This window comes from Pagrus pagrus, assembly GCF_965226575.1.
Source record: "Pagrus pagrus genome assembly, chromosome: 2".
NCBI classification, from domain to species: Eukaryota; Metazoa; Chordata; class Actinopteri; order Spariformes; family Sparidae; genus Pagrus; species Pagrus pagrus.
Window position 1 is genome coordinate 12,387,372 of NC_140186.1, and position 14,105 is coordinate 12,401,476.

Here is a 14,105-nt window from a genome sequence, read left to right on the forward strand (position 1 = left end):
GGTAGTGGTTAAAAGGTTCACTGACCCCACCGTGAACCAACACCAGTGCTGAGACACCTGCGAGTCCACCGCAGAATACCAAATAATGTGGGATGGTTGCTGAAACATAATGGAGCTTCTCAGTTTAAGTGACTCCTTATTTTAAATTCCACTTTTTTTTTAGCGATTTCCAAACACGTCAACACCACACCAGCTCACTCACTTGTTGTGTAGCCCCATCTCTTATGCTTCTACTCACTTTTCTTCTCCCTCTCCTCTTTCGTTATCCCCACCCTCCGACGCGTTGTGCATGAGCGCCGTTATTAAGCAGGATGACCTGTCATGCAGGTGTGAGGAGAAGGTGATGACTTCCCCCGCCCCTCCACACATCCTCACGCTCCCTCTCTCTTCCTCTGTCTGTGGTCTAAAGAAAGACGCTGCCTCTCCTCTACCAATTGGTCTGGCTTCACTTCACCTCAGACAGGAGAGGGTAGGTGGACAGAGGGGTTAGGGGAGCGAAGGAGGAGGTGATGAGTAGGAAGGGGGAAGCGGAGTGAAGCCTCAGTGTTCTCCGAGGAGGACCCGAGAAACTTCAAAGTCAGTCGGTTTCCGTGATAGGTCAGCCCGTTTTTTTAATGGTGATTAGTATTAGCATGCGTTGCGAGCTTAAAGACATTTTTTGTTTGTTTGTTTGTTTTCATCCCCGACCATGCCAATAAACAATCAGTGCATTAAGTGGCGAGCAAATGGAATCAATTCATCCAGTTTTGCGCAGATGAGTGCAGAAAACGAGGCGTGAAGCAGCCGCTCTCTGTGTTTGGAGTGGCTAATTAGGAGCCCATTACAGGGCATCTCAGCATGGTGCTACCCTGATTGTTTATTAGAATTTCACTAAGGTGAAGGAGAACGGGAGAGAGAGAGAAAGAAAAGGGGACTAATAGTAGTAATAAATGGATAATAAATGGATACCTAACGGAGACACACACACACACACACACACACACACACACACGCAGCCTTGGTGAATGCCAGCCCCTGGGCCTCCTACAAAAAGGGCTCTTGTAAAAGTGGGGGAAAAAAGAAAAATCTCTACCAGCACCGTGCATATGCTTGGCTCGGTCCTCTTAAAGACTGTCTTATTAAATGGGTAAGTGGCTGAGTGCTGGGACCACCAAGTGCGCCGTGCTGTCACTGGCACACTGCTCTCTGTGGGCTGAGTGCTGAAGGCGTAGACAGGATATGATATAGAGTCACAAGAAATGATGGTTTAACACTCGATGATACATCAGTTCCCAGCACTCGCTGCTCAGCCTGCGAGTGGCATTTCTGAGACTTCTCTCGTCCTGGATTTTGTTGTGGAAGATGCAGAGCTCAGTTACAGCCTCCCACAACACTGCCTTGAACGTGTGTGTATGTGTGTATCTGTGTGTGTTGGAAGGCAAAGGCAGTAATCAACAAAGACAACAGGGCCTTCTGAAGAGCGAAGATCAATAGACTGCTACAGGTGACTGACCTCAGTGAGCACAGACACATGCATGCAGGATAACCACACAAACACACACAATCAGGCGTAGGCACATGCACCAGTAAGTACTTGTGGCATGCTCTCCTCTGTGCCGTCTCCACCTAACCTCTGGTTTACACTGTATGTGTGTACATATACACACACAACCAAGTATTACTCTCATCTTCAGGATCTAAGGCTCAGTGCCAACTGGCGCTTTGGTGCCAGGCACTGCCTTATCACCTCCCCGGCACACGCGCGCATGCACACACACACATACTTGCATTCTTACTCACATGTGCACTTTAAACAACCTTGTTGCCAGTGCTTGTGCACAGGCACTCACACACAGTCGTACATGATGATCTACCCTCCACATAAACAAAGATAAGAGCAGGAACGGTCAGCGCAAGGCCCCAAGAGGTACAAAGCTATTACTGGGAGACCACAGTCGCGTGCCTGCCTGTGTGTGTGTGTGTGTGTGTGTGTGTGTGTGTGTGTGTGTGTGTGTGTGTGTGCGTGCAGTCACATTTGTGTTTATGCAGGGCTAGTTGCAGAGCAGAATTATGTGCGTCACCACCATTTGCCAGCCTCGCAGCACAAACCGCTGCTAAGTGCTTAACGGGAGACTGCCACTGGTAGCGCAAGGTGTTGAACTCCTCGCTGACTTCCTGTCAAAGGCTTTGCCACCAGCCGTCACTGTGTACAGACTCAAAAGTGATCTGACAATATAATCACAGCAAGTCACTGAACAAGGTGCCAAAGTGCCCTGACAATTCGACAATGACTTTGTCAGCTTGCAGTGTCTCACACGGAGCACTGAATCACACCTTTGTTGAGCAGTGCGGCCTGTTTAGGTATGGGGTGTGCTGTCTCCGTCTTGATCCCTGACAAAAATCCAGCCCGTTGAGGTGACACAGTACAAAGCGTTTTCTCACTTTGCCAAGCTGACAAACCTAATTACCGTGGTAAAATTCCTGGGATCAGTCCTAGATCAAGTCTCCTTAGTGCTGTGAGCTACACACCCAGTGTCCCTCAGGAGAGGAATTCCATTGATTTCCCAGATTCCCAGATCTGAACACAGAACTCCAAGCTTTTGTAATTACTCACTGAATTTCCCATAGTGTTACCTTCAGGGTTATAGCAATTATAGGCTAGAAAATATATGTTTTGCTCGTTGAGTGAGGTGAAGTCTCATTACCCATTTATTAGCTTTAAAAACCTTGAGGCAGCAGCACAAACTGCAGTAAAAGTTTGCCCGTGGTGACATCTATGACTCAACTTGCCATTTATTAATGTTTCAAGAGGTTTTTACTGGACCGTATTCTATACAAAAATCAACCTCTTTTCAACACAGTATGATTTGAAAGCTAAAAATAGACAGATTCAGGCACTTTCCTCTGGCGGGGTGACAGAAGTTCGCCTTCGCGTAGCAGTGGAATGAATTCCTCAGCATTATGACCACATCAGTTCCTTCAGCTCTTTGAAATAAATGCAGGACAGAGTGTGTTGTTATCAGAGCGTAGGCTCAGCCACCTTCTCCCTTTATGGGCATGTTTCGCTAATCTTGCTACTGGCCTCTGCTTTTTTTAAGTCGAAACAGGTGTTGCACTTACTAACGCAGCCTCGTATTAGCGCGAGCACCTCAGCTCATACTCCTCCAAGGGTCGTGTTTTCTTTGCAGATTCCTTTCTTGGCTGCAAGACCTACACCTTGTTTGATATGAGTTAGAGACTTGAGGACGAGAGTCATTAAAGCCATTTGGGTACGGGTGTAATTTTGAGATGGACTTGCTAGGGGTCAGATATACTTGTTACAAGCCCTGTCGATGCTTCAAAAGGAAATGACAGATTCATGCGCTGGCACTAAACCCTGACTGGTTTAAGTCACGTCCATCGTGAGTCACAACTCATCAGCTCTGTTTTTGCCATCCACTGTGTGCGTGTCAGTAGGTAGGTGAGTTTTATTGTCTGCCTTAAAATAAAAAAGCGATATAAAGTAAAAATCAATCTGGCACAAGACCGAGCAAAGGTTTCTGCTTTGGTCCCTTCAGCCACCCTCCTCTCTGCCTTTTTCTTCCATTTTCATGTCTAAGGATAGAGAGATTAAAGGGAGGCCATGTCTCAACCCTGAAGAACTGCCATCACTCAAAGATGAGCAGTGCCAAGCTCCTCTCTCTCTCCTGCTCTCTCTCTCTGTCTCTCTATCTGCTGGATACACAACATCCCCTGGTGCTCTTTGGCCCTTCTCTTCATCCTCAACCCACTCGCACACACATCACACCCATGATTTACTGTCATACACTCATATATGTGTGTGCGCCTGAAATGCATGCGTGTGCACACATGTGCTCTGTCTGCATGGCAGCGGCCACATCAAATACACTAAAGCAGCACTCCTCTGAGACATTACCCCATCCATTCTCATTCCCCCATAGTGATTCCAATACAGAAAAAAGTCAACATTTCAAAACCTGAAGAAATTAATAAATAAAAGTAAAGGCAGACTACATCTGGCACAATGTCTGTACTTAAGGTTTCCAAGTATGTGTCTGGGGAGGAGATCTGGTGGGACGGAGCCCGAGTCGGCTTGGAAGCAGTAGAAACGGATGTCACACTGGAAATTTATACGGTGCGGTTCAGGGAGCAACGGCTGTAAATTGACAAGTGATGCTTGTGAGCAGCGTTACCCGTCTGTTTCCCTTTCTCTCATCTTCTATCTTTTTCCGCTCATCTTTTCTTCTCTTAGCGTAGCTGTTACTTCTTACATCTGTGCTCGCCCCGAGCACTATTGTTAACGGGTGAGAGATACAAAAACAAGCCAGGAGACTAAAAGGGGAAAAGGTAGCTGTGCGAACAGAGACATGGGAGAAAATGACTTGTGTTCGCTTTGTAACATGAAATAGTGACAGGCAAAAAATGTACTACATCTGAAGCCAATATATTTAATCTTTAAGCAATGTTTTGCCTGGATGAATATGACCCTTAAGTCCTGTTTTGGCAGTGATGAGGAGGATGAAATGAGGGGGAACTGTACAGCATCAACAGAAAAAACCTGAAAATGTCTGAAAACAGTGCGTTTTTTTTAAATTGTATGCCCTCTTACCAACATTAACGATAATCCCTGTCATTTCTTCCTGGAAAAATGTTTAATATGGCCCAGGCTATTAGCCATAGTATTGAGTTTGTGCATGCGCGCCTCGGTGAACCTGCGTGCACCCCGGCATGTGTGTGTATCTGTGCTGTAGTTTGATCGGGTCATTCTACTGTATAAATGTCTCTAATGGCAGCACTCTTTTTAATAATGCAGGATCCCCTTTTCTCTGTCCCTCCTCCCCATCACATCATGTTTGGAGTGACAGCCACATGAGCCACCATCCCCATCCCACTCTGCCTACAGTAGGTCACCTAGACACAGAGAGAGAGGAGCCCGAGCAAAGATCATAGGACTGGAGTATGATGCTGAAAGAGGTGCACACAAAGAAGAAAGACAATTCACCACATGCAGTAATTTAGCAAATTAAGACATGTTTAGAGTGCAAAGACAGCGTGCACTCTAAAATATCAATTGTGCCAAAATTATTCACCAAATTTAGGAGTTAAAGTTAAGCAAAGGATAAAATCTAGAACAACGAATGACTCAATTTATAGAAGCATGTTTCTAAATACAATTAGATTTTTTCCGACTTTTACAAAAGAAAGCCTTCGACCTGATGTGTGATAAATCATGAAAAAAGCATGTAACAATTATTTTCTGGGTGGACCGGTGCTTAATACGCACACCATAACCTGCAAAGTCTCTTTCTCTTTCTTGCACCTTGCACCCCTTTCTCTCCCCCAGTGTTTTCTGTCTTTGTCGCTACTTTGAACTATCCTGAAAAACAATAAATAATCCTTTACAAGAAGAAAATAATTTTCTAAAACATGCCGTCCTAGTGCAAGGACACGAAAGAAGTGAATAAATAAAAATACAACAAAACAATACAAATTAAGTTGTCCTTTAAACAGCACACAATATGCCAGTGCTCTGCCGGTACATGTGGAGCGCATGTGTCGCTGGAGGACCACAGAGCTGTAGTCAGCCAACGATGCCAAAATCTGACAAAGAAATTTTAGCTCCAGTGGATATTTTTAATAGCTGGAAATTATTTTATTTGATATAAACATCAAAATCATTACCCTCTAAAGTGAATCCCTCTGAGAGGGTGATTTGTCTTGGTGATACGGCCTCGCTGTACGAGTCAGCGCTCACCCTGCAATGTTCAGCAGTGACATCTGGTAGACTGCGCTCTTCTCCCAACAGCATCGCCGCACGCCAATTGAGAACAGACAGATGCCAAGACCACTGTGGCAGCTCTGTCTTGCTCCCTCTCGCACTTTTTTTTTTTCTCTCTCCCGGTGTACCAATTCTCTCTGATATGAGAAACATGCTGTCACATCTGGGCCTTACAGAGAAAGAGACGTGAAGGGAGAGATAATACGAGACAAAGATGGGTAGAAGGATCATCAGGGCGCAGAGAGAGGAACTCTCACACAGCTGTGCGCACACACACACACACACATGTGATATGTCACAGGCCCAAACATCAATGTGGGTGCCGTGAGGATGATGCCCCTTCAGGGTGACAGCGTGATAAGAAGAGTCTATTATACTGTAGCACCAGTGCAGCATGGTGCGCGCTACTTGCCGCACCCCTACCTCTTCTCTTCCGTTCTCCCCCCCTCTCATTAACCTCGGCTCTGATTGCCCCCAGGACTCCCTTGTGCTAATTAGAGGGGGGAAATATGTCTACGATGCATGCACCCCTGTACAAACACACACACACACACACACACACACACACACACAATTTTGCGCAGCTGACAGAGATGCTTCTGTGACTGTAGGTGTGAGAATGAAAGGCTCGTCTGCTATTGTGTTTCATCTGCGTTCTGAATGTGTTGGCAACCGCGGGGTTAACCCCAGCAGGTGATGGTTAGCAGCACTGTTGATTCCTTTTACACAGACAGCCTTCATCTCCGCAGTGCTCACCTTCTTGATTTAGCCGAGCTAAATCAAGAAGTGAGCATTTTGTCTCAACATGACACAATTAGGGCTGAACAGGATCTGAAACTGTGAGTTGATCATTTTGTTTTTTTTCCCCCCTCTTGTCAGTTACTTATTATAATGGGTGTCACCGTAACATTACAAACAATTTAATAACAATTCTTAATGACAAATTCAAATAGGAATATAATATAATATTATGCTATAATTGATGTAATTCCCTCATATTTTAATGAGGATTGACCTCTTGTGGTGAGACGCTTAGGACGATGAAGATTAACTGATTGCCAAGCTGAATCGCTTTACACTCACACACACACACACACACACACACATACACACACACACACGATTACTGTTCTCAGCTCTGTGGCGAAATAAAGCCTATTGACAGAGAAGCTGCACGACCTCTTCCAGCGCAGACTTTTCTAATAGCACTCTGACATCTCCATTCAGGAAGCTTTTGTGTTCTGGGAGGCAATTTGTGAATAAAAGACCCATTTTCTTTTTTTTTTCTTTTTTTTTTTTGTTTAACATGCTGTTAGGGACAAGCACAAGCAGATGCAAACATGTTGTGGGAGTTGTACAGCAAATAGCCATTTGTACCTGGACTGGACCTGGGGAGAAAGACGGAGAGAGGGACGAAGAGAGGGGGTAATAGAAAGATGGAGGCAGTGAGGGGAGAGGCAGAACGAAAGAGAGAGTATTTAAGAGCACTTGAGTGCCAGCATAGATGTAGTCACTTCTCCCAGTGGACGAAACCGGGCCCCTCTGCACCATGGCATGATTTTTCACTTTAGCAAGCACCACTCAGTGCGCCTCCTTCAGTCCCCCTCTCCTTTCTCCTCTCCTCTCAGTCACTGCGTGCTTCAATGATTCCATCATTCCCTTTCATTCACTCTGACTACAACGGGCACAAGTGCGCACACACATATACGCACACACGCACACACAATTTGACCCATTTGCCCCCCTGCCATGGGTAGTAAATAATTCCATTGTGAGGGCCATTAGCGAGCATCTCAAGGGTTAAGAGGGGAAATACACAGGCAGTCAGATGGGTGATTAGACAATAAGAAGATGAAATGTCTACTATTGTTTTGTTGCTTATTGTTTCACAGAGCTCACATTAGACCTGTGGCTAATTCATATGCTTAATGTCCTTTTATTTGCCCTGTTTTTATCTCAAGAGGCAACGTACTGCAGAGATGAAGACATTTACACACACACACACACACACGGACCTATACACGCTTTATTTGTATTGCTAACTCTCTCACATGTGGCAGCAGGTTACTCTGCCAGAGTAATGATCAACAGACCCGGCTCCCATCGCTGTTTAGGATTCAACATCCCTTCAGACTTAAGGAAATGTAGGATGCAATTATGCAAAGTATAGAGAGGGCAGAGCCAAAATTCTTCGCCTGTCCTCCTGCATTCCAACAGCAAAACCAAACTGTTTGTGTTAATGTCCTGGCCTGTGTGTGTATGTGTGAGTGTGTGTGTGTGAGTAGGGCCTAAAGCAATGCAGCTTGCCATCTTAGTTGAGGACTGCACCTTACATGGCCACACTGCCGTCTTGCCAGTGACATAACCTCTCAAGAATTAGTGTCACCAAGCCAGAACCTTACAAAGGAGACTGACTCTTAACACTGCAATGCATCCTAACTGTGTGTGTAGACGTGTGTCAGTGCGTGACTTGTGTTTGTAGCGTGTGTGTATGTGTCTGTATCGCCACATAGCCTGCAGTCAGTCCTGTATGCATGAACCTGTAGACACACTAACGGGTCCTCTGAGCCTTTAGTTCAGCCACTGTCAGAGGGATCCTTGTATTTTTCCACAGGCATGTCAGAGGATTACACAGTCCCTCTGCTGTTTCACTGACCCCCCCACACTCCCCTACAGTACACACACACACACACACACACACACACATACATCAAAGCAGCTCAGCGTAGTGCCCAGCACTGAGCTTGGGGCACACTGGTCTACTCACTCAGCAGGCCGCTGGCACACACTCCACATCTGCCTGCAGGGATTGCCAATGGCAATCATGGCCTCTGTGTGTGTGCATGTGTATGTGTGTGTGTTTTTTTATTAGAAAAAAACAACATATGTTCTTTGTTGGGTGTATGTATGTCTGAAAAAGTGTTTACAAGTAGTTATGTGACACATTTTGTGGCAGTGCTGGTTTAAGAAAAGGCTGCAGTTTCTGTTTTTTATAAGCTCTAAACTGCTTCAATTTAATCTGAAATATCCACGGTCTCCACTTCATTTTAGCCAGCAACTATAAACATAAATTCTAATCACATATCGGTTAGATTCCAGGACCAATCATTTTATTGAACCTTTAGGAAAAACTATACAAAAGGCCGGTACTCTCATCCACTTAATTTTCATATTTTTCTTAAAGAGGAAAATTAAGTTCCCTTCAGAAAGCAGTGCAAGCAAGATAATGACTGGTATGAGATATTTCCCAGCAATCCAATTCATTCACTATCAATCAAACATGTGTTTTCAGTTTACCCAGACATAAAAGTAAAAACTGAATGTTTGAAAGCAGTTTGAAATCAGACAAACAGGTACACGTGAATGAGTAGCAATGTGCAAGACTTATAATGCATTATGAATTATTAAAGCACCTCGGCACATTGGCCGAGGGGGAGATATGGTGTGTGTGGATTATCCCTGATCAATATATAGAGTTTAGTGGTAACATGGCTCCTAATTACGCCCCCGTTTGACCACACGCTCACCTCTTCTCCCACCTTTTTGTTTTCTTCTCCTTCCAAGCTCTGCTCCCATCCCACTCTTCCTCTGTCAGGCGCTTTGGCCTACACACAGGGCAACCATACAAGTGCAATACAAATCAATGGGTTCGCACATTAACACACAGACACACAGCAGACAAGGTAAGGGCTTCGAGACCTCTAACCCAAACAACTCTTGTCCTGCAGGTTGATCAATAGTCAGAAAAATAGCATTAACAGCCCATCGCACTCTTTCCATCTCTTTCTTTCTTTGCTAATCGTTCTTTCGATGTTATCACTCCCCTTTTCTCCTGCGGCAGAGAGGAAAGTTTATTTCCCAGAGCTCCTTAGAAATCCCAGAAGCCTGCATGCCCCCATCTCACCTCCAAGCCACAGCCAGACACCCTGTTAGAGGCTATTACTATCGTCAGCTCCCCCCTCCATCCTAACAAGACTCAGACAGAGGCTGGACATTAGCTAATCCATACTTATTGCATCTGGGTTCCTCTCACAGCCTTGTAATTCACATTGAGAGACATATTAGCGCGACATATTAGGCTGGCAACAGGTCTACGAGGTGAGATGCTACACTGACACTAAATTGACTTAGCCGGAGCCTCGCGGGTCGTTGTCGGGTACTGCTGCTAGCTGACGACTCGGGCCCAGTCTGCCCGTATTGAGTTTCTGTGATGGCTGTTTAGCTTGTAGTGCTACACGGGGGCAGGGGGGTGGGGGTGGGGTGGAGGTGCTCCAGCTCATTGCGTTTACTGACAGGAACCCTGCAGACCACAAGGCTATAGGGATCAATAGCATTGCACTGCACGGCACTGCCAGACCAGGCCATACCCAAACACAGGAAGATTGCATTACACATGGGCTTAAATCAGGCCAAGCCTACAGCCTTATTAGCACAGCACAAACACGCTCCATTTGCACTCGCATTCAAGCAAGAATTTCATTTTCTAATAAATTATCACGTAGACTTTTTAGGCAAACACAAACATGCAATCTTTCCCAACATCTAACAGACACACACACGCACACAGGTTATGTTTTTGTCTGGTGATCCTGGACCTGAGCCTCCAGGTGGCCCTGCATCCCTCCTCTGAACAAACAGACCAGCAGTTTGCTCCACTTCCCCCATGTCACCGAGGCCAAGTCCAGACATTGTGCGGCCCACCGGCCTGCTGACGCGGCCACCCAGCCTGCCAGGGATTTGCGGCTGGGTCAGAGAGTTGACATTTATTAAAGGAAGTTGCATAGAGAGTTACAGGGAGTTGACAGTCCTCTTGTCACGTCGCACTCCAGAATTCAGAAACCTGCGCAGCACACGCCCCTCTCTGTTTCCAACAATAAAAGAAACAATGAAGCTGTTAAGCACCGTATGACCCTCCCAGGGCCCACTACAATGAGAATGACAGCTTTCATATCCCTGCCTAGTACCACTGGAGCTGCAGTTCCTTGCTTTGAACTACAACTTATGACCTATTTGAGGAAGTTATAAATCACAGATTTTTGATTAGGGGCAAATATTAAAATAAAATTTAAAAAAATTAAATCACACGCAGAAACAAAAGCCTATATGTAAAAATTACACTAAGTGATTGTGAATGAATATTTGCGGGCCGCAAGGGGGAATGCAGAGTTTAGTGGACCATGAGGAACAATGAAAAATCTAAAAAGGAGAAGTCGAGTGAAATGGATTGAGTGTGTTGAGGACCAGATGTGCCGTGGATGGATCAAACATCTGCTGGCTCTGCAAGGCCTCAACGGTCTTGAATGACCCCCATCATCCAATCTTTCTCACCATGCGTCCCGGTGAACCTTTTGTTCTTCACTATCTGCCCTCTCATAAAGATCAAGGGTTGTTTTTTTAACTGTGTTTGAAATGACTTTGATTTTTGCTCTAACCGTTCAAAATGAATGTTATTTATCCGAGTTATAAAATGGCATATTCGGGCAAACATGTACAGGGTTACAAAAAAAAATTGCAGTGCAGATTGCATTTTTTTTCTGTTATTGTTCTCAATCCTGTGTGTTTTGATGGTCTAGAGCTTTCCTTGGTGTATAAGTTACAGTACAAAGAGGCAGCACCAGATGGTAACGGTGTTTATTTTTGCAGTAAGTAATCACCATTCTGGAACTTATGACAGTAGACAGGCCCAGAGACCTGGAACCATGCCCCGAGAGACCTGAGCACCACTTCCTGTTGTACCCACATGATCGCAGACACACTATCACACTTTTACACACACATACACATCGATGCACACATAAACACAAGCATCCTCTGGGCTGCTGGCGATGTGAGCCCCTGGGCCACAGGGATAGATGTGTTCTGGCACATAGGTTGGAGTAGTGTAAATTACGCTGCAGCCACACTGGCACCCTCCGCCTCCAAGATGAATGAGCCAGCTTACATGCCAGGTTACAATTCCAGTGAGGCTGGAGTTTAAAAACAGGGATACTGCAGTGGTTGTAATTTGGGACCATTTTACCCACTTGGTGCAATATTTCACTTTGGTATAACAACAAAATTCTTAACACAGCACACTGCACTCTTTTTTGATTAATCCGGCATTAGGTGTCATTTACAATATTTGTATTAGTGTTTGTGACAATAATAAAACAATAACAAATTATTAAAGCCCAAAAAAGCAATTCTAATAATAAGTCTAATAATTCACCTTATTGTTTAATAACAACTACAGCTAATATACGTTTTACAAATACTTTTGACTTGTATTGCGGCCTTAAATCTCATGCAAAAATACTTTTTAAAAATACTTTTCAATACTGTGCTTTTGCATTAAACAACTTTCTATTGCAAATTAAGCAATAAAAATAACTAAAAGTCTTAAAATAAATAGCTGGGTTGATTTTTGACGTTTTATAACGCATTTTATTTTGTACCTTGAGTTTTTTTTTTGCACCTTACATTTTATTGGATGTCCTTCTGAGGTGTCATAATATCAGCCGGTATTTTGCATTATATAAGTAACAGTATGTAATAGAGGGATAAACGCTAATTTAAAACCCAAGAGGTTAAATTTATATGGTAGGCTGCTGAGCCAACAATGTCAGGACACGCAGCATCAAAATGGAGAACACGTCCGGCAGTCAGTCATGTTGTCCAGACACAAACATATTGTTATACTGTATATAACACCATAAATATATCATTTCTAACAGAACACACTGCAATAATGAATGATTTACAATTACAGAGTCTGGAGCGACACATTGTTGCCAATTCGCCAAACAGTCTGTATCACATATTCCTAGTTAACATGACAGACACAGACTCCTTTGGGGCACCCAGACCCCCTAGTGGCCCTTCCTCCATATGTGAGTCAGGCCGGCAGTGAAATACTGTCAGGGAGAGGAGCGGGGTGGAGGGAAGGTACCAGAGAGAGAGGCTCGAGTTAATGGTCTTGCATCTTCCTGGCAGCATGTCAATAATGGCTCTGATCACATTAAGTAAAGAGTCCATTAGCTTATTCTCTTTCCTCCTGCATGCTCCATAGCAAAAGCATAGGAGAAAGCTGAAAAGCTGCTCTAATGCAGTGTGGCTGCGTGTTACAGACACCTCTATCTGTTTCCAGCTAGACCAAAACAAAATGACTCGGGAGGTTTACCTACAGTACAATCCATTATTCATTTACATCAATTTCCTTTTACACAGTAACGTGATGTGTGAATTATTTTTGTTGTGTAGTAATCAATGCTACATTCCAGGTAGTACAGAAGAAGATTCAAGAACAATTTCACACATTTTAACAGTTCTGGTTGCAGAACATACACAATATATTCAGAAACAAGTTGTCATGTATTGGTTTTATGAGCTGTAGCCCTCATGTAAACATTTAATTTGCGACAAATACACGTTTATGCTTTTGGCAGGTTCTAAGTTTCACCTTTTGCAAGCGTGCTCACTTACCAAAGACTCTGTTTTGTGACCCATTACTAGCCTAAGGGTATAATGTGATAAGGGGCGGATATTACACAAAAGAGGGACATCAAGACACAGAAGAAACAAGGAACTACGTGGCCAAAGAGCAAATTGTGAGCATATGTTAATGTACCTTCTCTGCACCGGCCTCTTGCCAAAATAGTAATCAAGACAAAGGAGATGTGATATAAGAGGGAAAGAAAACCAGGTTGTCAGCTCCACCCCCCCCCTCCATCTTTACCAACACACACACATTGGACAGACAGACCATTTCTCAGCCGCCTCACTGCTCTCCATTGGCCCTGGAGGGGGCACAGCGGCCCCCACATCTGTCTCCCAGGCCCACGACAGACCTGGCTGCTTCATCCAGACCCAGCAGATCACACGAATCATCCTCAATTAATGTGAACCATCAGGCGTTCCCTCGCTGCTTCTATCACTCCACCCCTCTTCTCTGAGGCACCCCCTCGAGCTCAGTGCTAGGCCCGCTGAGTTTTACACATTGACCACAGCTACGGTTCCTTAGCACAGTTGGGTGAGGCAAGCCAACGTTATTGTGTATGCTTTGTGAAAACTGACAGGGAATCAATACATCAGTCCAAGCAGACGTTACTCACATGTAAGCGCTGCGAGGCGGTTCTTCAGAGGTTCTGAACTCAGAGAACGGCCGACTTTGCTCTTAAATGGCTTCCATGTGCTGCCCCATCTGCACCTCTGCTGGGCTGTGGCCAAAGGACTGTCCTTTCCACTTTTTTAAGATGCAGGGGGACAGCTTTAAAACAAAAAGAGTGGTGATGGTGGAGGTAGAGGTCGGGGGGTTGTATGAAGCAGAGGTTAGGAGACCTTTTTTAAAATGACAGGTTTGTTTTCAAAA

The 14,105-nt window shown here is 44.7% G+C and overlaps 1 protein-coding gene across 3 annotated transcripts in view; it reads left to right on the plus strand.

The window, feature by feature from the left end:
* Positions 1–14,105, plus strand: part of bnc2 (basonuclin zinc finger protein 2) — a 165,690-nt gene that overhangs the window by 130,220 nt on the left and 21,365 nt on the right. The gene's annotated exons all lie outside the window — the stretch shown is intronic.